Source organism: Vicia villosa, linkage group LG5 (genome assembly GCF_029867415.1).
Source record: "Vicia villosa cultivar HV-30 ecotype Madison, WI linkage group LG5, Vvil1.0, whole genome shotgun sequence".
Classification (NCBI taxonomy): Eukaryota; Viridiplantae; Streptophyta; class Magnoliopsida; order Fabales; family Fabaceae; genus Vicia; species Vicia villosa.
In genome coordinates, this window is record NC_081184.1 from 19,465,328 (window position 1) to 19,490,018 (window position 24,691).

Genomic DNA, 24,691 nt, shown 5'->3' on the forward strand with positions numbered 1-24,691 from the left:
TTTTATTAAAGATAATATCATAGTGGTTGTCACTTAATTGACTTATGGATAACAAGTTATATGCTAATCCTTCTACTAATAAAACATTGGTTATGGAGGGAGAGTTACTGTTACCAATGGTTCAGGAACCAAACATCTTTTCTTTTTGATTACCTCCAAATCTAACGTCTCCGCCAGATTTAAGCTCCATACTTTGGAACATAGACTTTCTTCCCGTCATATGTCGCGAGCATCCAAAGTCCAGATACCAAGACTAGTGTTTCAACTTTGCTATGAAGGGCATCTGCAACATAAATTATTTTCTCCTTAGGTACCCACATCTTTTTGGGTCCTCTTTGGTTAGATTTTCTAAAGTTCTGTTTGAACTTTGGTTTAGCATGAACATTTTCAGAGTAAGATGTATATTTGATATCATGTGTGTGGCCAAAGCTAAATTGTTTGTGTTGTGGTTTATATTTGATATTCATTTTATCAACAAGTTTAGGTTGGTATGTTTCTTTCCCTTCGGGAGTTTCATAACTAAATCCTCTTCTGTTGTTTCCACTTACACCATAGATCGTTGAAGCCATTTTACTTCTATTTATGCTCTTAGCGAGAAATTTTTTAAATCTAGAGTCATATTCCTTAAGAATATTTATTGAACTAGAAGCAGTATCTAAATTAGAAAATCTTTGTTGTCATACCCCAAAATTTGCCCTCCTAAATTTTACCTGGCGTATGTTTATCATTTCATTTTGCATCATTTTAAAATTTCAAAAATAAAAAAAAATAAATATATATATATATATATATATATATATATATATATATATATATATCATTCTATTTTTTCCACTTGCATTTTGGTTTTTATCCATTACTTATTTATTTATTGTTACTAAATTTTCATTTTTCTTTTGTTATTATTATTATTATTATTATTATTGTTTTTTTGATCATGTCCAAAATAAAATAAAAAAAGAGAGAATTTGCATGGGACCACCAATTGAAAGACTCACGTTTTGCGGTTACGGAATCACAATCCCATTCTTCCTAATTTGCACCAATCATTCATCAATCAAATTATTCTCATTGATTTAACCTACAAATTCATCTATAAAAGGATATGAGAAATTCATCAGAAAGGATTCTTTTTTCTCGGCTGCAAAAGAACACTACTGAACTTTGAAGAAAACCGTGAACGAAGTGGAAATATCAGACCAAGTGGTGGATCGATTCACGCCATTCTAAGTGTAGCACGATAATCCTCGATCGCCCTTGAAGCTTTCCAGATCAATACCAGTCGCTAACACGTCCAAGAACTCTGCCCTGCAGTTTACGGTTTGGTCAAAAAATCTTAGATTCTAATTCATCCATACACACATGATAAATCGAATTTGATTACATATTTGTGCTCATAATCTTATTTGCGAACTATCTGTGATGTTTAATTTGAGTTTAGTTTCAGGTACTATGAATCACCATAGTTAGGGCTCACGTTTGTGATTTTGGGGAAAGCGGGTTAGAGCCAAAATTGGACGAAACCAATAGCGCGGTTGAATTCAGGGGTCGATTTCACATTGATTCATGATTTTATCTTGAAGTTATGCGTGGTATTTTTCTGGTTTTGATTTGCACAGGTCTACAGCAACATGAAGCAACTGTGGACGAAAGTTACAGTCTTCACGAAGAAGACAAAGTCTGGGCTTTTTTTTTTAATTCATTCACGTCATTTAATGGATTATATTAATCCTGGACCAAATCAATATCAGCAATCATAACTAGCTCAGTTGGCAGCGCATTGTGTCCAAAGACCTTCATACGCAAGTGCAGGGGTTCGATCTCTGCCTCTTGCAATTATTTCCTTCAATTTTTCATGAATTGTGTTGCTCACAGATCCAGTATGGGAGGCTCCACGCGCATATGGTGCGCTCTTCTCCCAACAACCATTGGATCATCTCATTATCCAATCCAATGCATCTAAGCACGCCGGTCCATCATAGACGTCACCAACGAGCAACACAGGATCAGCTAAGCATTTTCTTAATTTTTTTTAATTACGTAAATGCTTTTGTTTATTTTCTTTTTAGTTTTTCACTATTATTATTTATTCTAATTATTTACTTCATAACTATTTGTTCATGTATTGATTATTTCTTATAAAATTCCTTTTAAATATATTTTTTAATCAAACTTTTTTTTTATTTATTGTTGATAAAATTTATTTTTAGAATTAAATAATTAATTTGATCATTAATAATGGTTTTTATTTGGCTTAAATAATTAAATGTTTAATTTAATTTAATTGCTCAATTGTTTAAATAGTTTAATATTTTTATCAATGGATTAAAATACTTATTAGGATTAGATATTTAATCAAAACTCGACTTTCACCGACTTAATTAATTGGTTAAAAACCAACAATGAATTTATTCTATTACCTATGGTTAACTTGTGCCCTAATCAGGGTTTACGAAGATCGTGCGTGCACTAAAAATATTTCTTTGTGTATGCAGGGTAATCATGAGATACCTCCCAACTACGCGCCATGCCTTTTACGAAGCTAAGTTCTAACTTTTCTTAATTAAATATTTATTTATCTTTTATTTTATTAAGGTTTAATTCCCTTTCCAATGGAACTCCTCCTACACTTACTTTTTTTTCCTTTTATTCTTTTGCCAATTATTTAATGGTCAGGGTCAATGCTTCATGCTCAAGGCAAATCTTTACCCATCAACCTCGTTAATCGAAGCTAAGTATTTTACCCTTTTTCTCGTATTTTTACTTTTTATTGATTAGGGTTAACCCTAATTGATCACTGAACCGATAATGCACTCACCCTACTATTTGTTTTTTATTTTTCCGACCTTTTCAGGGTTTTCCCATTGCCAAAGCGTCGAATAGTCGGTAACCCTAAACCTTAACCCTGATATTTTCTGCCTTTTATTATTACTTATGCCAAACCCTATTGGGGGATCCGCTGGTTTCATTTTCCCCTTCCCCATATTGCTATTGTTATTGCTTTATGATAAATTGCGTGGTTAGTAATTTAGGGAGTGTAACCTTGAATTGAATTAGCCTCACTAATTACAAGATAATTTAATCGAATTAATCACGTGATTGTTGCACCCACGCACACTTTTGGGGTAACCTCTTTGTTGCTTTGTTGCCTTGTTGCCTGTTGCCTGTTGCCTGTTGCCTTGTGTATTTTTTGCAGAATAGCCATGTCCCTCGAATATGAGGATACCTCAGCCATGTTGCCTCGATAAAAAGGTCATGCGACCCTAATGATGCTGCCTTCGATACACTAACATGACCTCGACCCTCGGAAGTTGCCTACGGAAAAAAGGCTGAGGTATCTTCTGGTTGCCTACGAATGAAGGCTATTCTGGTCTTTCCCTTAGACTACCTGCCCCTCTATGGCATGGGTCAGTCTTATGGCGAACGACATTGCGACGACCCTTTAACCTCCAAATGAAAGGCTTCCTGCCCTCTTATGGCAAGGATAGACCCTTTCACCCTGAAAGGCTAAAAGAATTCTTTTTTTTTTTAAATTATAAGGTAATTGCCCCCTAATTGCCTTGCTCTGGCTAAAATGTCTTTTATCAACTTTTTCTTAAACAAACACTCTCAAGGCTACGCTCATTTACGAGCTAAAGCCCTTGTTTCTTCATCTTCTATACATTTCTAAACTTTTGGTTTCAAAACGAGCAAAGCAATTAAGAGCCCATGGAAAACCATGGATGCAAAGGGTGCCTTACACCTTTCCTTTGCATAAATTACCCCCCGAACTCAAAATCTTTTTAAAGGTATTTTCCTGTTCTTTTAGCCTTTCCGATATTTGGATAAAATAAAAGTCGGTGGCGACTCATGCTTAACCGCGACATTTTCAATTATAAAAGTCAGTTCACCGTATTACATTTGTGCTTTACGAAATTCCTCTTTGAGTTTGACATAATTTTCTTTCAAACTAGAGTTTTCTGCTTTAAGTTCCTCAATTTCAGATACAAGGCTCTTCTCATGTTTCTTGTATTTGATCTTGAGTTGATTGTAGTTTTCAAGAAGTTCTGACAAACTTTTTACAAGTTCAGATCTAGTAAGTTCAGAGAATACCTCTTCAGATTCTGATTTAGTGTCAGAGTCATCTGCTGTGGTGGCCATAAAAGCTAAGTTGGCATATTCATCTTCTGAGCTAGATTCATCTTCAGAAGATTCTGAGTCATCCCAAGTAGCCATTAAACTTTTCTTCTTTTCAAAATTTTTCTTTGGCCTTCTTTTAGCAGCTTAGGACACTCATTTCTGTAGTGTCCTGGTTCATTACATTCATAGCAGATGACACTTCTTTTGCTTGACTTCTTGCGTCTAAAGGATTCTGCTTTATCTTCTGATCTTTTGTAGTTTCTGAACTTCTTTCGTCTGTGCTTCCACATTCGGTTGATCCTTCTTGAGAGAAGAGATAACTCATCTTCTTATTATGAAGAAGAGTCCTCAGAGATTTATTCTTTAACCTGAAAAAGCGTTAGTTTCATAATTTTTAGTAGATTTAAGAGCAACAAACTTACCTGACTTTTAGGGCTCATGTTCATCAAGTTCTATCTCATAACTTTTTAGTGCACTGATCAGTTCTTCTAAGGGTATACTATTAAAATCCTTTGAAAATTTGAATGCAGTGACCATTGGTGCCCATCTTCTAGGTAAACTTCTGATGATTTTCTTGACATGATCTGCTTTGGTGTATCCTTTATTCATAACTCTTAGGCCAGCAGTTAGCATTTGGAATCTTGAGAACATTGTTTCAATGGACTCATTATCTTCCATTTTGAAAGCTTCGTATTTTTGAATGAGAGCCAGAGATTTTGTCTCTTTTACTTGAGCATTGCCTTCATGAGTCATTTTGAGAGACTCAAACATGTCATGTGTATATTAGAACAAGATTGAGAATCTGTTCAGAATCTAGTTTTGATGATAACAAGTATATATTTTGTGAGTAACAATTTTATTACTAATGGTTTCATTTAGTGTGTAGATATTATATTATAAATTTTATACATGATTCATCAGAAAAAGAGTACAACAACTACATCCAGAAGATTGACGAAGCTAAACATCATTATCAGATTTTCTGATTAAGGACACGTCAAACAAGCTAAAGACAGCAGATCAGAAGTAAGAGAAGCAACAATCAGAGACAAGACTACTCAGAAGAACAAGCAATATCAATGCTTACATACAACAAGTCTCAATCAGAAAGTACATCAGAAGCTGCAAGGAAATGAACAAGAAAGATCATTACAAGAAGCTTTGCAAACATTAGAAGATCACACACGTAGAAAGATCAGAAGTTCTAAAGTTCTGAAGCTACAACGCGGTGACATACAAAATTCAAACAAAAAAGAGTCACTTATGAACCAATGAAGAATCTACAACTCATCATACAAATTAAACAAAATATAAAGCTTAGAATCAAATGGGAAGCCATTAGAAACATCATCATAAGTAAAACGATTACAACACTTAAAAGGAACAACTCCTAAGGTTGATTGAAGAAGCAAGCCACATGCAGCGCGTTGGAAAGACAAGCTTAAACAAAGAATCACACCATCAACTGTAATCATCACGCTGAAGATAAGGTTCTGCAAAGAGCAACACTTGTCATTAAAGGATCATACGAGACAGAGCATTCAAAGCAATATTCAAACAAATCTCAACGGCTAAACTCCAACGGTAACATACCAAGCTCTATAAATAGACCAAGCTTCAAAAACATGAAGGCATGCGTTCTGGTATGTATCTAAGTAAGCATCTAGAATGAGCATCAGAGTATGTATCCAGGATACATCTACAGAGTGAAGAATAAGTAATATCTTAGAAGAAAATATGTAGTGAGAAACTGAGCATGAAAGTTTAAGAAAAGAAATATGATGTCATGCGTCAGAAGGTATACAAGAGGCAACACATACTCTGTATATGCAGAAATAAGCTATAGTGTTGTTATACACTAATCATGTGCCTATATAAAGACAGAGAGAAAATGTGTGCAGATACATCAAAAGTTACACAAGAGGCAACTTACACGAAGTGTATGATGAATCAAATATTGAAATACACATCACATGCCTACAAGAAGTATCTCAGAAGATGATGAAGAAGAAAATCTTCTGTTAAGCAGTATCCTCCAATGGATGTGGTTAAATGATCATATTGAAAGACAAATGAAACAGAAGACACTGAGTTGTTGCTCGTAGAAGTGTTTCATGTTTGCCGATGTTTATCAATGTGTCATCAGTTGTAATAGGCTTTAAGATCAGTATTGAAGAAGCTGAAGCTGAAGATCAATATGAAGAAGCAATTAATACAAGAGCTGTTGCTCTTAATATGCTTTCAGAAGAAGATGAAGATCACGTGAAGAAGCAACTCAAAATAGAGATGTTGCTCTAAATCTGCTTAAGAAGAAGAAGATGAAGATCAATGAAGAAGAAGCTATCTCTATAAGAGCTGCTGCTCTTTATCTGCTTTCAGAGGAAGAAGATCTCATCCATAAGTTCAAGAATAGAAGACTACAAGTTTATTTGTTATTCTTGTATTTAATTGTAAAACACATAGAGTTGTTGCTCATAATGTGTTATATCTTAGGAAACTTCTAATATATTGTTTAGGCTCCAGAAGTGACTTCTAGTCAGTGAGTCGTAAACATACGTAATGAGAATAGGAGACCATCTGCTTAATTAAGAAGCACACCTATAATCTCCAGAAGATAGATGTCGCCTCGGTTTTGGTGGGATGCGAACCGACTCTTCTTTTTATTTTTTGAGTTGTGAAAATCAGAGTCGCCACCGACTTTTATTTAACCAATTAAGGAAAGGTTTATAAAAGAAACAGAAAAAGACCTTAAAGAGATTTTGGGTTCGGGGGTAGGTTATACAAAGGGAAGGTGTTAGCACCCTTTGTATCCATGGTTATCCATGGGCTCTTAATTGCTTAGCTCACTTGTTTGAATCGTTTGTTTTGCTTGAAATGCTTGTATGTGGTTTTAAATATTTTGTAAAGAATAAACGTTGTAATGATCCTTGTGCGGATGTATACAAAGTGTTTATCTTTCGAAAGATATTTTGATGGTTTGAAAAAACGATTTTTAACTTCGTAATGATCCTTGTTTGGATATATACAAAGTGTAGTCTTTTGAAAGTTTGTTTTGAAAAAAACAGTGATGTGTAAAAGCTTTTGTTGTTTTTGATTGAGCAAGCAATTAGGAGGTATACCCTAAGTTTATAAGGTTCTTTTCTATTCTTTTAGAAATTTTTTTTCTTGACTGGATACAGACAGAAATTTGTATTTGTTGTGAATTCAATGCCACGAACAAAGTATAAAATAAGGGATGAATAAAGGACAAGGAAGAAGAAGAACACAAGAATTGGTTATAACTGCTATTCTTTTACTTTCTCTTAAAACAAGATTACAAGTTTACAAGAATAACAAATAACCTCTCTCACCCTAAATTAGGATTTGCAGCTTAGCAATGATGAGAGACTAGTATGCTATTTATAATAAAACCTAACATACTAACTAATGGGCTTTTTCCACAAGGCCCATTACACAAGTCAATTTAATAAACAAGTTAACTTAACAAATTAGGGTTTAAACTCTAAACCTAATTTAACATGCTAACAACCCTAGCATCTTTGACACAAGCATGTGAACAACCTTCGACTTCATGCTTTAATCTTGTCGAACGAAGAAGCTACCCTTCGGCCATACTAGAGTTCGATCCAATTTCTCACAAATCTCCACCTTGGACCTAACTCTACAACATCAAGGAACAAACTAGCTTTCTTCATGCAGCTTTATCAACTGCATACAGTGGAAAAACTTGCAACTCGGCAATGTCTTGGTGATCATATCAGCAGCATTGTCTTCAGTCAAAACCTTCAGCACTTGGACTTCTCCACGCTCGATTACTCCTCTGACGAAATGCAGCCTCACATCAATGTGCTTAGTTCGCTCATGATAGGCTGAATTCTTCGACAGATGTATTGCACTTTGACTATCACATTTAACAATGATACCTCAACCTTGAAGTTTCATCTCCTTCGCAAAACCTTCAAGCCACAATGCTTCTTTCACAGCTTCAGTTAAGGCAATATGCTCCGCTTCAGTGGTTGATAGAGCAACAACCTTCTGAAGTGTTGCTTTCCAACTAATTGCTGTGCCAAACATAGTGAAAACATATCCAGAAATAGATTTTCTAGAATCCATACAAACTGCATAATCAGAGTCGACAAATCCTCCAATTGCTGCTTTACCATCTTCACCCAAGGCTCCACCATAAATTAGGACTCTATTCAGAGACCCATTTATGTACCTTAAAATCCACTTCAATGCTTGCCAGTGAGCCTTTCCAGGATTCGCCATGTACCTGCTTACAAGACTTACTGCGTATGCTATGTCGGGTCTAGTACAGACCATAACATACATCAAAGAACCAACTATATTAGCATATGGGATGCTATTCATATAGGCTCTTTCGACATCAGTACTGGGACACTGATCAATACTCAGCTTGAATTGAGGGTTTGTTGGAGTCACAACTGGCTTCGAATTCGACATACCAAACTTTTCAAGAATCTTCCGTAGGTATGCCTCTTGAGATAAACATAACTTAGACTTCTTTCTATCTCTTCGAATGTCAATTCCAAGAATTCTGGAAGCAGCTCCCAGATCCTTCATATCGAACTCCTTATTGAGTTCAGCCTTCACCCTCATCACATCTTCAACATTGTTGCCTGCTATGAGAATATCATCCACATAAAGCAACAAAATAACAAATGAATTACCAGGTCGAAATCTGAAGTAAACGCAGTGGTCGAACTGACTTCTAATGAAACTTATGCGTGCCATGAACTTGTCGAATCTCCTATTCCACTGTCGAGGAGATTGTTTCAGCCCATACAAAGATCTCTTTAACTTGCACACATAATCTTCCTTCCCCTTTTCGACATACCCTTCAGGTTGCCTCATCAGTATCGTTTCATCTAAATCACCATACAAGAACGCAGTCTTCACATCCATCTGTTCCAGTTCAAGATCGAACTGTGCTACCATGGCAAGTAACATTCGAATGGACCTATGCTTCACAACAGGAGAAAACACATCATTAAAGTCGACACCTTCTTTCTGAGTGAAACCCCTTGCAACTAACCTTGCCTTATATCTTTTCGACGTCACTTCTTCAATTCCTTCCTTAACTTTGAAAATCCATTTACAGCTGACTAACCTTGCCCCAACAGGTTTCTTGATCAGTTCCCAAGTGTGATTATCATGAAGAGATTTCATCTCATCATCCATGGCCTTCAGCCATTCAGTCTTATTTTGACTCCTCATAACTTCCTTGTAGTCTCTAGGTTCTTCGTCTAGAACCTCACTTGCAGAGATTAAGGCATAAGCTATAAGATCTGCATACCCAAGTCTCTGAGGTGCCTTGATGACTCTTCTCGACCTATCTCTCGACAATAGGTAGTCATCAACAATTTCCTCATCCTCAGCATCTTTTGCTTCTTCTTCGACTTCATCTGGGATATGCAATTCAGCATCAACATGCTCCACCTCAACAGGAATCTCTACCTGTTCCAGCTCTTCGTCAGATGTTTCTGTACTTCGACCAACATCATCAGTTTTCTTAAAAGCCATTTCAGCTTCATTGAAAACTACATCTCGACTGGTGATACACCTCCTGTGACCTGGCTCTAGGCACCATAGCCTATAAGCTTTGACTCCTTCTGGGTATCCCATGAACATGCATTTCAGAGCTCTAGGTTCGACCTTGTCTTGCCTAATATGAGCATAGGCTACGCAACCAAATACTCTCAGTTTGTCGAGATCTGGTGGATGTCCCGACCAAACTTCTTCAGGTGTTTTCATATCTAACGCTGTCGAAGGACATCTGTTTATCAGATATGTTGCTATCGAAACAGCCTCAGCCCAGAACACCTTCGTTAACCCCGCACTAGTCAACATGCATCTGACTCTCTCCAAAATAGTTCGATTAAAACTTTCAGCCAAACCATTTTGCTGTGGAGTACCTGCAGTAGTTCTATGTCTTGCACTACCAGAGGCAGCACAAAAACTGTCGAATGCCTCATTGCAAAATTCCAGGCCATTGTCGGTTCTCAACCTCTTGACCTTTCTGCCAGTCTGATTTTCAAACAGAGTCTTCCAACTTTTGAAATTCTCAAAAGTTTCATCCTTAGTCTTCTGGATGAATAGCCATAATTTTCTGGAATAATCATCTACTATGGATAGAAAATACCTTGCTCCTGAATGTGATGGACACCTTGCAGGCCCCCAAAGATCAGCATGGATGTAATCAAGGGATCCATGTGTTCTTTGTTTGCCTTTGTTGAACTTCACTCTGCAAGATTTTCCAAGTACACAGGGTTCACAAAACTTCAGCTTTTCGACTTTGTCTCTACCAAGCAGATTTTGTTTCTCTAATTCGACCAAACCCCTTTCACTGACATGGCCCAATCTCATGTGCCAGATTTCTGTTTTCGACAAAGGTTTCGTGGATGCAACATTTGTCGAACCACTTACAACTTCAGCCTCAAGGGTATACAAGCCTTGTTTCTTCACGCCTCTCAAGAATTCCTTCGAACCCTTCATGACTCTTAGGATACTTTTCTCTCCTTGGAAAACATATCCTTTCTTGTCGGATTCACCAAGGGAAAGCAGGTTTCTCTTCAAATCAGGAACATACCTGACTTCAGTCAACAACCTTATTGACTCATCATGGAGCTTGAACCTCACAGATCCAACACCTGTAATCTTGTAAGCCTTGTTGTTTCCCAGCAATACTGATCCACCATCTTGATCACATAATTCCTCGAACAAGTCTTTGTTTGGAGTCATGTGCCAAGTGCAACCTGAATCCATAATCCACTCCTTCTTAGAGTCACTGCTTGAAACCACAAGAACATCAGATGATTCGAAATCATCTTGAACAATGGCAACGTTGCCATTATCCTTACCTCCATGATATTTCAGGCGTTCAAGGCACACCTTTCTTGTGTGACCCTCCTTCTTACAATGGTAGCATCGAATGCCAGATGCTTCGCCACTGTAAGACTTCGACTGGCTTTTGCCTTTCTTCTTGTCGAACTTACCATCCTTTCGTAAGATTTTTCCTTTAACGGCCAAACCTTCACCAACAGTCGAAGGTTTATGCTCCTTTCGTTCATTCAAGTCCTTAGAATACAAGGCTGATTGAACTTCTTCAAACGTCAGGGACTCCCTTCCATACAAGAGAGTTTCTTTGAAGTGAGCATGTGATCGAGGCAAAGCGCACAATAGTAACAGCGCTTGATCTTCATCATCGATCTTCACATCAATATTTTCAAGATCAAGAATCAGCTTGTTGAACATATCCAACTGCTCAGCCAACACTTTGTCTTCAACCATCTTGAATGAATACAAAGCTTGCTTCAGGTAGAGTCGATTTACCAGTGATTTGGTCATATACAAACTTTCAAGTTTCACCCATAACCCTAATGCCGTCGTCTCCATTGATACCTATCTGAGAACCTTATCACCAAGGCTCAACAAAATTGCGCTGTGTGCTTTCTCGATCATATTCGTCTTCTCCGCTGCCGTCAATTCTGCATTCATGGCTGCCTCTCCCTTCAACGCTTCCAAACAACCCTGCTGAACCAGTAGGGCTTTCATCTTCAAGCGCCACATACCGAAATCATTCACTCCGGTGAACTTTTCAATCTCATACTTTGTTGAAGGCATCTTCTCCACGCTCACCGCACCAATTTGTTGTGAATTCAATGCCACGAACAAAGTATAAAATAAGGGATGAATAAAGGACAAGGAAGAAGAAGAACACAAGAATTGGTTATAACTGTTATTCTTTTACTTTCTCTTAAAACAAGATTACAAGTTTACAAGAATAACAAATAACCTTTCTCACCCAAAATTAGGATTTGCAGCTTAGCAATGATGAGAGACTAGTATGCTATTTATAATAAAATCTAACATACTAACTAATGGGCTTTTTCCACAAGGCCCATTACACAAGCCAACTTAATAAACAAGTTAACTTAACAAATTAGGGTTTAAACTCTAAACCTAATTAAACATGCTAACAACCCTAGCATCTTCGACACAAGCATGTGAACAACCTTCGACTTCATGCTTTAATCTTGTCGAACGAAGAAGCTACCCTTCGGCCATACTAGAGTTCGATCCAATTTCTCACAGTATTTGAAACCGTAAGATTGATTTTGAAAAGAGTAACAGAGGGATTACCCTAAGAGGTGCAAGTGTGATTGTGTTTTGTTTTCAGATATGTTATCTTTGAGATTAGTGATCTAGCGCTTCAGTTATTATTCTTGACATACACGCAGTTTTATATGTACAGGAATTAAAGTGCGGGAATGTAAAATGCGGAAAATAAATCTACGCTATTATCAAAGGCTAATTGGCATTTGTCGTTCCATCTTTCTACTTGATCTTTCTTCAACAGTTTGAAGATTGGCACACAAGTAGTAGTCATATGGGCAATAAATCTGGCGATGTAGTTCAGACGTCCCAAGAATCCTCTGACTTGTTTCTCGGTACGGGGTATGGGCATTTTTTAAATGGCTTTGACCTTGGCAGGATCAACTTCAATACCCTTGCTGCTGACAATGAAACCTAAGAGTTTACCGGATCTTACTCCAAAGGTACACTTGTTCGGATTCAGTCGCAACCTGTACTTCTTGAGTCTGTCAAACAGCTTGTGCAGATGACCTAGATGTTCTTCTTCGGTGTTGGAATTTGCAATCATATCATCCACATAAACCTCTATTTCCTGATGAATCATATCATGGAACAGAGCTACCATTGCACGCTGATACGTTGCTCCTGCATTCTTTAAACCAAAGGGCATTACTTTGTAACAAAAGGTTCCCCAAGGCGTTGTGAAGGTTGTCTTTTCCTTGTCTTCTGGCGCCATATTGATCTGATTGTAACCTGAGAATCCGTCCATAAAGGAAAACACCTTGCATTGTGCAGTATTGTCAACCAGTACATCGATGTGAGGTAAAGGGAAATCATCTTTGGGGCTTGCCCGATTTAGATCTCTATAGTCTACACACATTCGGACTTTCCCGTCTTTTTTAGGCACAGGCACGATGTTAGCTATCCATGGAGGATAACTCACAACTTTTAGGAAACCAGCGTTGAATTTCTTCTCAACCTCGTCTTTAATCTTCTTGGACATGTCGGGCCTACTTCTTCGCAGTTTCTGCTTAACTGGAATGCTACCTTCTTTGATTGGCAGGCGATGGACCACAATATCCGTGTCGAGACCAGGCATATCTTCATAGGACCAAGTGAATATCTCGACGTAGTCTTGTAACATTTGAATCAGTCTTTGCTTGACACTGTCTTCTAAATCAGCCCCTATCTTGACTTCTTTCTTTTCTTCGTCACTGCCCAGGTTGATAACCTCAATTGGCTCTTCATGCGGCTGTATAGTCCTTTCTTCTTGTTCTAATAGCCTTGCAAGTTCCCTAGGTACTTCACAATCTTCCTCACTTTCGTCCTTAGTTTGGTAGATCGGATTTTCAAAGTCATGACTGGCAATAGCAGAATCGTTATCAACAGGATCCAGAGTGAATGTGAATCTGCATTTATTATGTGGGTGTGTGTAAGAACACATAGCTATTTGAAAATGAATAAAGTAAAGAAAAGGATCGTAAAATTTGAATATGCAAACGTCCCATGATTTTATTGAATGAACATATGATCATGGTATGACAAACCCTTATAAAAAGGACCAGTGTGCTTCGGGCAAGGCACCTGGCTTTTAAGTTCATGGTTCGATAGTACAGGAACCATTTTTATTTTTGAACATATAAGCAACGAAAACAGGAAATTGCATTTACTCCTGATCAAAGGAGATAACATCTTCAGCTTCCCAGTTGTTCAATCCATTTGTTGTGAGTGGGGAATATCCAGTTGCCCCAGTTGCAATTGTCTTCTTCGTCTTCCATAGCGTTGACTTCTTTGGTGACGAGACGGGCTATTGATTCTTCAGGATGAGCAAGATGCTCTGTTGGAGATGAGAGCCCAGGCTGAGGTACCTCTGTTGGCTGAGAGAGATACTCGATAAGATCGTCCCATCCAATTGGGATGATGTCTTTGATGGAGATTTGCGTACTCTGGGGAGCAGTGTACTTCACCAGAAAATCATTCTTGCCATTTGGTGTTTCCCAAACTTCTTCAGGAGTGACAGGGCTTGTGATTGTCATATTGTCTTCGAAATGTTCATCCCATCTAGTTGGGATAATGTCTTCAATGGCGATTCTTGAGCTCAAGGTAGCGGAATACTTCACCATAAAGTCATACTTGCCACTTGGTTCTCCCAGTGTATCTCAGACTACTCTTGGAATGGGTGGACTAGGTGGACTTTGGTATTGCTTAGCAACGGAACTCGTGATACTTATGTCATCTTCGAACTGATCATCCCATCCAGTTGGGACAATGTCTTCAATGGCAATCAAAGAACTCTGATGAGCAGTGTACTTCACTAGAAAGTCGTACTTGCCGCTTGGTTCTCCCAACGTATCCCAAACCTCCTTGGAAACAGGTGGAACTTCATTTGGATGTTGCTTAGTAATATGGTTCGAGATCACTTCGTCGTCTTCAATAGCATTTACTCCTTGGCTGATGAAATGGGACATTAATCCTCCCGAACGAGGACTTTAATCATTCTTCTGAGTTCCATTAGCATAGCCCAGACCTAGCTTATCAAACTTGTAAGGCACATCAAGGAGTTGTCCCCATACTGTGCAACCACCCTCTTTGATCACAGCCTTAGCATCTTTGAGAGAAGCCATTGTTGGAGTTATTCTTGTAGCAGGAGTAGCAGAAATATGTTTGGCAGTAGAGACAGCCGGAGGGACCACCTCAAAAGATTGGCAGGGAGTTTCGATGAATTCACCATCCATCTCAACATACTTGGAGTTACTCAGGTGGCTAACTACATATTCTTCTTCACCATGAACCGTGACGACCTTGCCTTTTATCGGATATTTTAACTTCTGGTGCAGGGTAGAAGTTACAGCGCTTGCCCCATGTATCCAAGGGCGTCCTAGTAAACAGGAGTACGCTGGATGAATTTCCATCACGGAAAAGGTAGAATCAAAGATCTGAGATCCTACTCTGATTGGGAGCTTAACTTCTCCGTATACTGTTCTTGTTGACCCGTCAAGTTTTTCCAGTACTACTTTTGGTAACACATTTAATGAGGAACCATTGTCTACCAGCACATGAGACAAAGTGGTGCCGTTACATTCAATAGAGATGTGCAGGGCTTTATTGTGATTTTTCCCAGCAGGGGTTAAATCAGCATCAGAGAAACCGAGACCGTTATCCACTGTTAGACTGGAAACACAATTTTCAAATTGGTCGACTGAAATCTCCTCTGGTATATGTGCAGCTTTCAAGAATTTCATCAGGTCCTTGGCATGAGCTACTGAATACTTCAACAGAGATAACATTGAAATCTTTGAAGCAGTGTGCCCCAGTTGTTCAACAATATTGTAATCACTTTTGCAGATGATTTTCAATATCTCCTCCATTTCTTGCCTTGAAGGGTCTTCAACAGTGACTTCAACAGGTACTTGAACTGGTTCAATTAGTCGCTCTTTGCCTCGAGCATTGACATCTTGATTAGGAACTGGGACCTGGACTGGAGTAGTAGTAACATTTGGAGAAATTTCTGGTGAAAAGATCCTTCCACTTCTTGTAATCTTACTAGTACCCACAATATTATCAATAGCTGGATTCACGGCCTCCTCAGTCGAGGTATCTTGTTTAACTCCATGGACATAAACATCAGCGCCATAACTCCACGGGACAGCTTTGTCTGAGGAATATGGAAATGGAGCCGGATTGGTAATGATTACAGATGCTACTCTGGGTGCAGCAGAAATCTTGAAGGGAGCCTTGGTAGGGATTTTTGATGGTACGATAGAAACCACTGAGACGTCCTCTATCTTCATCCCATTTGAAAAACCTTCACACAAATTGTCTATAGAAGGGAGTTTCTCAAACATAATGATACGACGATCCATCCACTTTTGAATACCTCTTTTCAGGTTTTCACAACCATTGGGTAGGTGTGCACAATAATAGCAATCAGGGTTACAACCTGGAAATAAACCAGCTTGTATTAGCTTTCTTTTGATTTCAAGGAGCGGAGTTGACAGTTCTCTTACATCATAGATATAAACAGTGTCCATGATAGCATTAACGGTCTTGTCGTGTTTTGGCATAGGCGTAGTGACATTTGGAGTCTCTGGAGGATCGAATTCAATTTCCCCAGCGTCTATCATGTCTTGGATCTTATTTTTCAAAGCCCAACAATGATATGCGTCATGTCCTGGACAATAGGAATGGTATGCACATGTTGCGTCGGGGCGATAACTAGGAGAGGAAGTGTTGACATTCTTCGGAGGGTCTTTCAATGTAATCAGATTTTCCTTTAACAAGTGCTGCAATGCTTGAGAGATTGGCATATTGATTTTGGTGAATTTTCTTCTCGGTGCATCTGGTCGACGCGTATACTTCGGCGGTTGATCTTTTTGAGGTGCAGATGCAGAGATCAGAACAGCCCCTACAGATTGGTGATGCTCACTTTTGTTGCGACTTTTCTGACTGTGCACTGTATTGACTTCATTTCTCCCATTGATGGGCCTTTTTGTAGTACCAGAGGAGGAGCCTACTTGAATTTTTCCACTTTGAATGCCACTTTCGACACGCTCTCTAGTTAATATCAGGTCAGTGAAACCTTACGACGAGCTTCCCAGTAGATGACTATAAAAAGGGCCAGTTAAAGTGCCCATGAACATGTCGACCAGCTCGCGATCAGATAAGGGAGGTTGAACCCTTCCAGCTAGATCTCTCCATTTTTGTGCATACTCTTTGAAGTTTTCTTTTGGTGCCATGGTCATGCCCCGTAGTTGAGAACGGGTTGGTGCAAGGTCAGCGTTGTATTGATACTGTTTGTAGAAAGCAGCAGCCAAATCTTCCCAGGTGTGAACTTTTGTACTTTCTAGTTGGTAGTACCACTCGAGTTGTGTACCCGACAGACTTTCTTGGAAGAAATGAATCCACAATCTTTTATCCGCCGTATGAGGTTGTATCTTTTTCACATAGGACCTTAGATGCAGCTTTGGGCAAGAGACTCCATCATACTTTGCAAAGACAGGAACTTTGAACTTTGGAGGGATAACAACATCTGAGACGAGTCCAAGATCATTGAAGTCTAAACCAGGTATTTTTTGTATTTCCATAGCTTTCATGCGTTCTTCCAACTGCTGGTATTTGCTATCACCCTGTTCGTCTTCGGAATGATAATCTTCTTCGTTAGCAGAGAAAGGGTTTGGCAGAACCCTGGTTGATGTGATTGTCTTCTTCATCACCTTCACCGACTTCTTCAGGGATTGGCGCCTTTTTGGGCATCCTGGCTGGGACTCTGACTTTCCTCACGAGGTGGCTCAAACCTACAGATCCCTTGGGCTTCGTTTTCTTCTTGGTCATCAGGGCTTTTAGTTCCTCTTGCCCCTTTGCTAGCTCCAGAATTGCTAACTGAACTTGGGCGTTCTGTGCTTCGAGATTCTTGATGCTTGTTTCGGAATCCATCCCTTCTAACAAAACGGTGAGAAGATGAGAAACTTGTTATGTGAACCTGTTATGCAATGTTTATGAATGAGATGCATATGCAATGTTTTCAAGGATCTTAGAATTTAGATTTGTTTAAACAAAAGAGAAGCAAACGCTTATTAGTCAAACATTTTATTTCTTTTTTTCTTTTCTTTTTCTCTTTTCTTTTCTCTTTTTTCTCTTTGCCTCTTTCGGGCTTACAAGATAAAGCAAATAAAAGAAAATAAAAGATTCTTCAAGCCTCCCATGGACGCTTTCTCTTTGCACCCAGGAACGTGTTGATCTGCTGTTCTTCATGGAGTTGTCTGGTGAGCTCCAACACTTTCCTCTCATAGTCCTGACAATGTGCTTTGAAGGTGTCCTTTTCTTCTCTTAGTTGAACCCAAGATTTTTGCAGCTCTTCCAGGTCAGTTGGCATGTCCGGATGTAGAATAACTCGAGGTTCCTCCCCTTCGACTTCTGGCTCAATGGTCACAGGTAGGATAGTGGGATATGGCATGATGAACTTCTGAGCACGAGCACGCACCCATTTGAGGTAAGGCTCCATGGGAATAGAATTCCATTGTCCTAAAGACTTGCTTTCTACTTTGTAGACACTGCCCCAAGCATGTATAAACCTTCGTCGATATCTTTGGGAATCCTCTTCGTAGTCGAACACAATGCCGTGGATGATCATGTCGTGAGGACCATTTCCTCGTGCATATCCGAATTGGCGCAAAGCTAAAGAGGGATTGTAGGTGATGCCTCCCCTAATGCCAAGGAGTGGCACATTAGGGTACTCTCCACAATGGTCAATGAGAGTGATATCTTCTTGAAAAAAGTTGTTCCACCAGATATCTGAATGAGATAAAGACATAATTCTGCGAGACCATTGCATCCTTTGCTCGTTTCTCAACACTGATCGGGGAAGGTGTGATGTAAACCATCTAGCCAGTAGTGGTACACAACACATAAGAGTTCCTCGCATTTTCATGGTACGAGTGTGTAGAGAATGTAGAATGTCTCCCAGCAAAGTAGGTACTGGATTGCGGGTTAAGAAAATGTTGATAGCGTGCACACTTATGAATTGGTCAGGATTAGGGAATAAAACCAACCCATAAATCAAAAGAGCCACAACTTCTTCAAAAGCTTGGTAACTCCTATCCTTTAATAGTGATCGAGCCTTTCCCATTAAGAACTTAGCAAGCAAACCCTCGACTCCACTCTTTGTTTCCCAATTAGACTCGATTTCTGACTTTCGTAAATGTAAGGCAGCAGCAATGATTTCAGGCTTTGGAATCTTTTCTAAACCAGTGAAAGGTAATTGACCTCGAACCGGCAACCCAATCAGTTCAGAGAATTCTTCCAAGGTGGGTACTAGCTGGTAATCGAGAAATGTAAAACAATGATGTTCGGGATCAAAGAATTGGAACAGGACCTGTATCATGTCTTCTTCAAATTTTGAGGTAACCAAATGGAGTAGGTGACCATGCTTTTCGGTGAATTGAGCATTTTTGGGAAACTCTGATATTAATTCTTTAAGTTCAGATGGCACTGTTGAGATGTTGATCCGGATATAATTTCTGGTAGCGGGAGCCATTACCTGCAACAATAGAACAAAAATAAACTCTTCGATCCTTGAAATGATTAGTGAGAAAATGATATGTTTATGACGTTTATGATGTTATGATGTCAAACATGTGGAAAACACAAACAAATCACACAATAGCCTTAGGTTTAAAGGCTTGCATGAGGTTTATAGGTGATACCCTCCCCACTAAAGTTTAGTTGGTTTAAACTTGTCTTAGAATGGTATTCGGGTTCTATGATACTTGGAGATAACATCTCAATACGGCACTCGGACGGCCGATCAAAACATTCCTCGAGGATAACCAACTTTGATCAATTTCAAAGCCAGTCACTTAATAGGCCACAAGTCAAGTTCAACTAAAGGTTCTAAGGCAAATTAGTGTTTGATGACATTTCGGAAGCCTAACATACTCCTTGATTGTTTTCAAGGGATATCAGTACAGACAAAAGTGTCGCACTAACGGTGACTACCAGATCAACCATATCGGTACATGCCGTACAGTTTCCTTGGTCTATTGCCACATACTTAAGGTATCTCGAGATTCGGGCTAGAATCTTTCACACAAGTAAATTCAATACCCAAACAAACCTTTGAAAAATAGAGCAAACAAGACAAACAATTGAAAACATCGAAGTGATCTAAACTCTAAGGTAACCCCTTTTAAAAACATTTTGTTTTTGAAATCCCCAGCAGAGTCGCCAGTTCTGTCGCCTCGGTTTTTTGTGGGATGCGAACTGACTCTTCTTTTTATTTTTTGAGTTGTGAAAATCAGAGAGTCGCCACCGACTTTTATTTTATCCAATTAAGGAAAGGTTTATAAAAGAAACAGAAAAAGACCTTAAAGAGATTTTGGGTTCGGGGGTAGGTTATACAAAGGGAAGGTGTTAGCACCCTTTGTATCCATGGTTATCCATGGGCTCTTAATTGCTTAGCTCACTTGTTTGAATCGTTTGTTTTGCTTGAAATGCCTGTATGTGGTTTTAAATATTTTGTAAAGAATCAACGTTGTAATGATCCCTGTGCGGATGTATACAAAGTGTTTCTCTTTCGAAAGATATTTTGATGGTTTGAAAAAAAGATTTTTAACTTCGTAATGATCCTTGTTTGGATATATACAAAGTGTAGTCTTTTGAAAGTTTGTTTTGAAAAAAATAGTGATGTGTAAAAGCTTTTGTTGTTTTTGATTGAGCAAGCAATTAGGAGGTATACCCTAAGTTTATAAGGTTCTTTTCTATTCTTTTAGAAATTTTTTTTCTTGACTGGATACAGACAGAAATTTGTATTTGAAACAGTAAGATTGATTTTGAAAAGAGTAACAGAGGGATTACCCTAAGAGGTGCAAGTGTGATTGTGTTTTGTTTTCAGATATGTTATCTTTGAGATTAGTGATCTAGCGCTTCAGTTATTATTCTTGACATACACGCAGTTTTATATGTACAGGAATTAAAGTGCGGGAATGTAAAATGCGGAAAGTAAATCTACGCTATTACATCGATTGTGCGAGAAATGTAAACTACGCTATTTACATGAATTTGACAACCTATACACTTATCTATGAATTTAAATCGCAATAAGATAAAGGGAAAATATTTTTGGATTTTTGGATAGTTGATTTTAATTAAAATTAAGGCATAACTAATTTAATTAAAAGGTCAAGAATTAGAAATAAAATTTAAACCTAAAAATTAAGTCTAAAAAATGTCCAAATTGTTTGTTAATTAATTTTAAAATAAAATTAATTTTTTTGTGATTTTTGAAATTGTTTTTGAGATTATTAAGTTAATTAACACATAATTATACAAATAAATATACACATAAATTAAACTTAATGAGAAAAATATTCTAATTATGTACAAAATTAGTTTATAATATGTAAACTTAATTGAATAAAAGAAAATATTTTTTTCTGATTTTTTTGATAGGTTAGAAATAATTAAAAGATAGATATAAATATTATCTATTTAATTAAACAAAATATTTTAATTATAAAGGAAAATAAAATATTTTTATGTCATAAATTGGATTGCCATTTTATCAAAATAATAGTAAAAAGAACATATTTTTTTGGATTTTTGTGATTGGTTGATTTTAAATTAAATGCAAAATATTAGTTAATTTTAATTAAATACGCAGGGGTGTATTTAGCAGTTTGGAGATGAACTGATTTTAGTTCAAAGATGCGCTTGGGCCAGAAACCTGGGGTGTGAATAACAAACACACGCAGGCCCAGTCTGATTCAATTTGTTTATTTTTTTTTGAGTTTAAGTGAGTGGGGCCTAAAGCTTAAACCAGAGCCAATCATGTTCTTTCTTTTTGCCACGCATGCTGTCAACACTTTGACTGGCCAATGAGAGAAAGGGGAAGCGCCACGCAAGCCAGTCAGCCACCCTTGGAATTGTTGACCGTCGGAACAGTACTTCCGGTCTTCTTCTCCGGCTAGGGCATCTCCTCACCTGCGAAAATAGGTCAGATAAACACCAAAGGAGGACCCTACCCCCCTAAATCGAGGTCTGGGAATCCATTGGTGATGTTAGTTTGTCTTGAAACGGCCTGGTTCAGGAGGTTCGAAGCAAAAGTTTAAACACGGTCAAAAATGGTGGAACGTGTTTCAGGGACCTATGCTTCCATGTTGTACGTCAAAGCTACTCTAAATCACTTCACCAACTCAAAAAAAACGTTAGATATCATTTATATACGCTTATGAATGAGATATGGATCACGAAAATTTACCAAAACGGTGAGAGCTTGATAGCACGATTCAGGGACCTCTGGCTTCGTGTGATGGATGGAATCAAACCCTGGGATGCTCAGAAGATGATCTGGGTGGTTAGTTTAGATGGAAATAGCTTGGAAAATTGATTTCGAATTTTTAGTTTTCTTGAATATTTTTGAAACTTTGAAGGGGTTTTTCTGGGCTATGATCTCGTGTCCTTTGATATTGGCAAGCTCATGTATATATAAGCAAGGATTTGAGTGCTGAGAATTTAAGCAACCAAGCTCTTGAGTGTTTTTGAATCTTTGAGTTTTTTATTAATAAAAGCTTTGAAAATCTTGGCCATGGCTCCAATTTTCTTCACCCCTCTTGCCATAGGTCTTTTGTACATCTCTGCCCCATAATTTGAATCAACCTTGGCAACTCATACTATATACAAAGCCTTGGATGATTATCTTGAAGCATTTCTTCTTTAATTTAACTTTAAATGAAATAAAATTAAATCAAAAAAGAAATAAAAGTGTCATGGGCCTAAGATTGGCCGTGGGTGGCCTTAAACATCCTTAAGAACATGTTTGGATCACAAATGCTTGGGCCCTTTTGAAAAAAAATCAAGTTTGGTCAATGTTGGTTTCATGTATTTTCCCAAAAAATGACCAACTTCAACAAGACATAACGCCCTCAATTTTTATCATATGAAGGATTTCTTGTACTTTTTGGAATCCTCAAGACGTACTCTACAAGCTACTTTGGAAGCTTTTTTGCATTTGGAGAAGTTATCTTGATGTTATGGGCTTTGACAAAAAACTGCTTTTTGTTGACCTTAAAAAGGACTTGTAATGTTTTGGCTTGCTGCTCTCAAATGGGGGATCATATGATCATGGGACCAATTGCATTTGAAAGATAATTGAATTTCCTTCAAAATGAGCTTTGGTTGGAATTTTTTGGATGAACGAGGAGAGAGTTATGGCCGGTCAAAGTTCAGTTGACTTTTTAGGAGAAAACCCTAATTTTGAAACTTGGAGTTTTGTCGATTTCTGAACTTTTCTTGATGAATTTTGATCAACCATTGATCAAATGATGAATCTTTTGACAAAATATGTATGTTGACAAAAAATTGCATTTTTGACTGTCTGTTGACTTTTCGGTCAAACTGGTCGTCTGTTGACTGTTTGAGCTGTTGACTGTGCGTCCGAGTGAATCGAAGTTTGAAAATTTGTCTGGTGGTACTTTGAGACATATGGAGATCCATGAAATCCATATTGAGGTCTCAAAAACTTGTTCTCCTGAAAAAAAAAACAAAAACCCTAGTTAGGGACTGTTTGTGTAGGAGACAGTTAGGCGTACCTGATTTTTGTGCAGTGTTGAGTCTCTGCTGATCATGTGATTATCAGAAGACTTCTAGAACAAAAGTCTTGGAAATTTGAAATGCAAAAGATTAATTTAACTGATGGTACAAACACGGAGAATCGTGTTGTCAGCGGGTTTGACTGTTAACTGGCTGTTCGGGTATTATCATAGCAGTTAAAGGGAAAACTTAACAGTTAAAGTTAATTTTTTCTTTTTGTTTTTGTTGTGTTAATGGTAAAAAATTATTTACATGAGTTGTTAGAAAAACATAAACATAATAAATAAATAAAATATATTGTACGCGAACGAAAATACCGATAATAAAATTGAAAAGGATTTAATGCACAAAAATAAATATTTAACTAGCAATAAACACACATAATATTATCTCGATAATTAAACGACGGTGCAACAGATAGTACAATATTTAATACTGACAGTACAAATATTACATAAAAATATAGCGAACAGTACGACAAATATAATGAACGGTACATTATTTAAAAGCGAAAGATACGACAAACTTTAAGTATGACGATTAAAAATCCATGCTATAAACAACAGTATATAGATGTACGGGAGTGTAAACATCCCAGGTCCGCATTTTTCAGGACTATGCAGACAGAAAAAGGACATGATCACCACAAAAACAGTGATGACCACAAGAAGAAACGTATCCACCCACTTTGCCATTTTTTGCCGGGGAAGAAGAGGAAATGATTAGGAGATAGTATGATAGAAATTTGATGTGAGAATTTACGGAAAAAATGAGGGGTATCTATAGAGTGAAAAGAGAGAGAGACGTTGGGGAATGGAGTGGTACCGTAAAAGGAAAATTTGAATGATAGTAGGATTTGAAAAAAAAAAGAAATATGGTAGGGTTTGAAAAGAAAGATGTATAGAATAAAGTTAGGATTTGATTTGAAAGAAAGAGATTTAAAAAGAAAGAAAGAGATTTTGAAAAGAAAGAAAGATATTTTTGAAAAAGAATATAGTATAAACATTAGTGGGAAACAAAAAACCAATAATAACTTAATTGTTACCAGTATGATCTGAAACCCCAGACTCTGCGCCTGCAAATTTAATTTTGTACCAATTGCGTCAGTATTATTTTTCTGAAAATAAATCTCAAATAAACAGTGTATGAAGTGATAAACAGTATTTGGCGTTTGTGTAAGAATAAATTCAACAGCGAACCAAAATACCGTATAAAAAATATTCTAAAAACTGAGTATTCATAAAATCAGGATATTTATGAAATAAGATCCAAGATTATATAACACACCAAATTTTTAGACAGAAGTCTGTTGCCTTCTCTTTGAAAAAAGATGCGGGCAAATTTTGGGGTATAACAATAGATGAACATTATA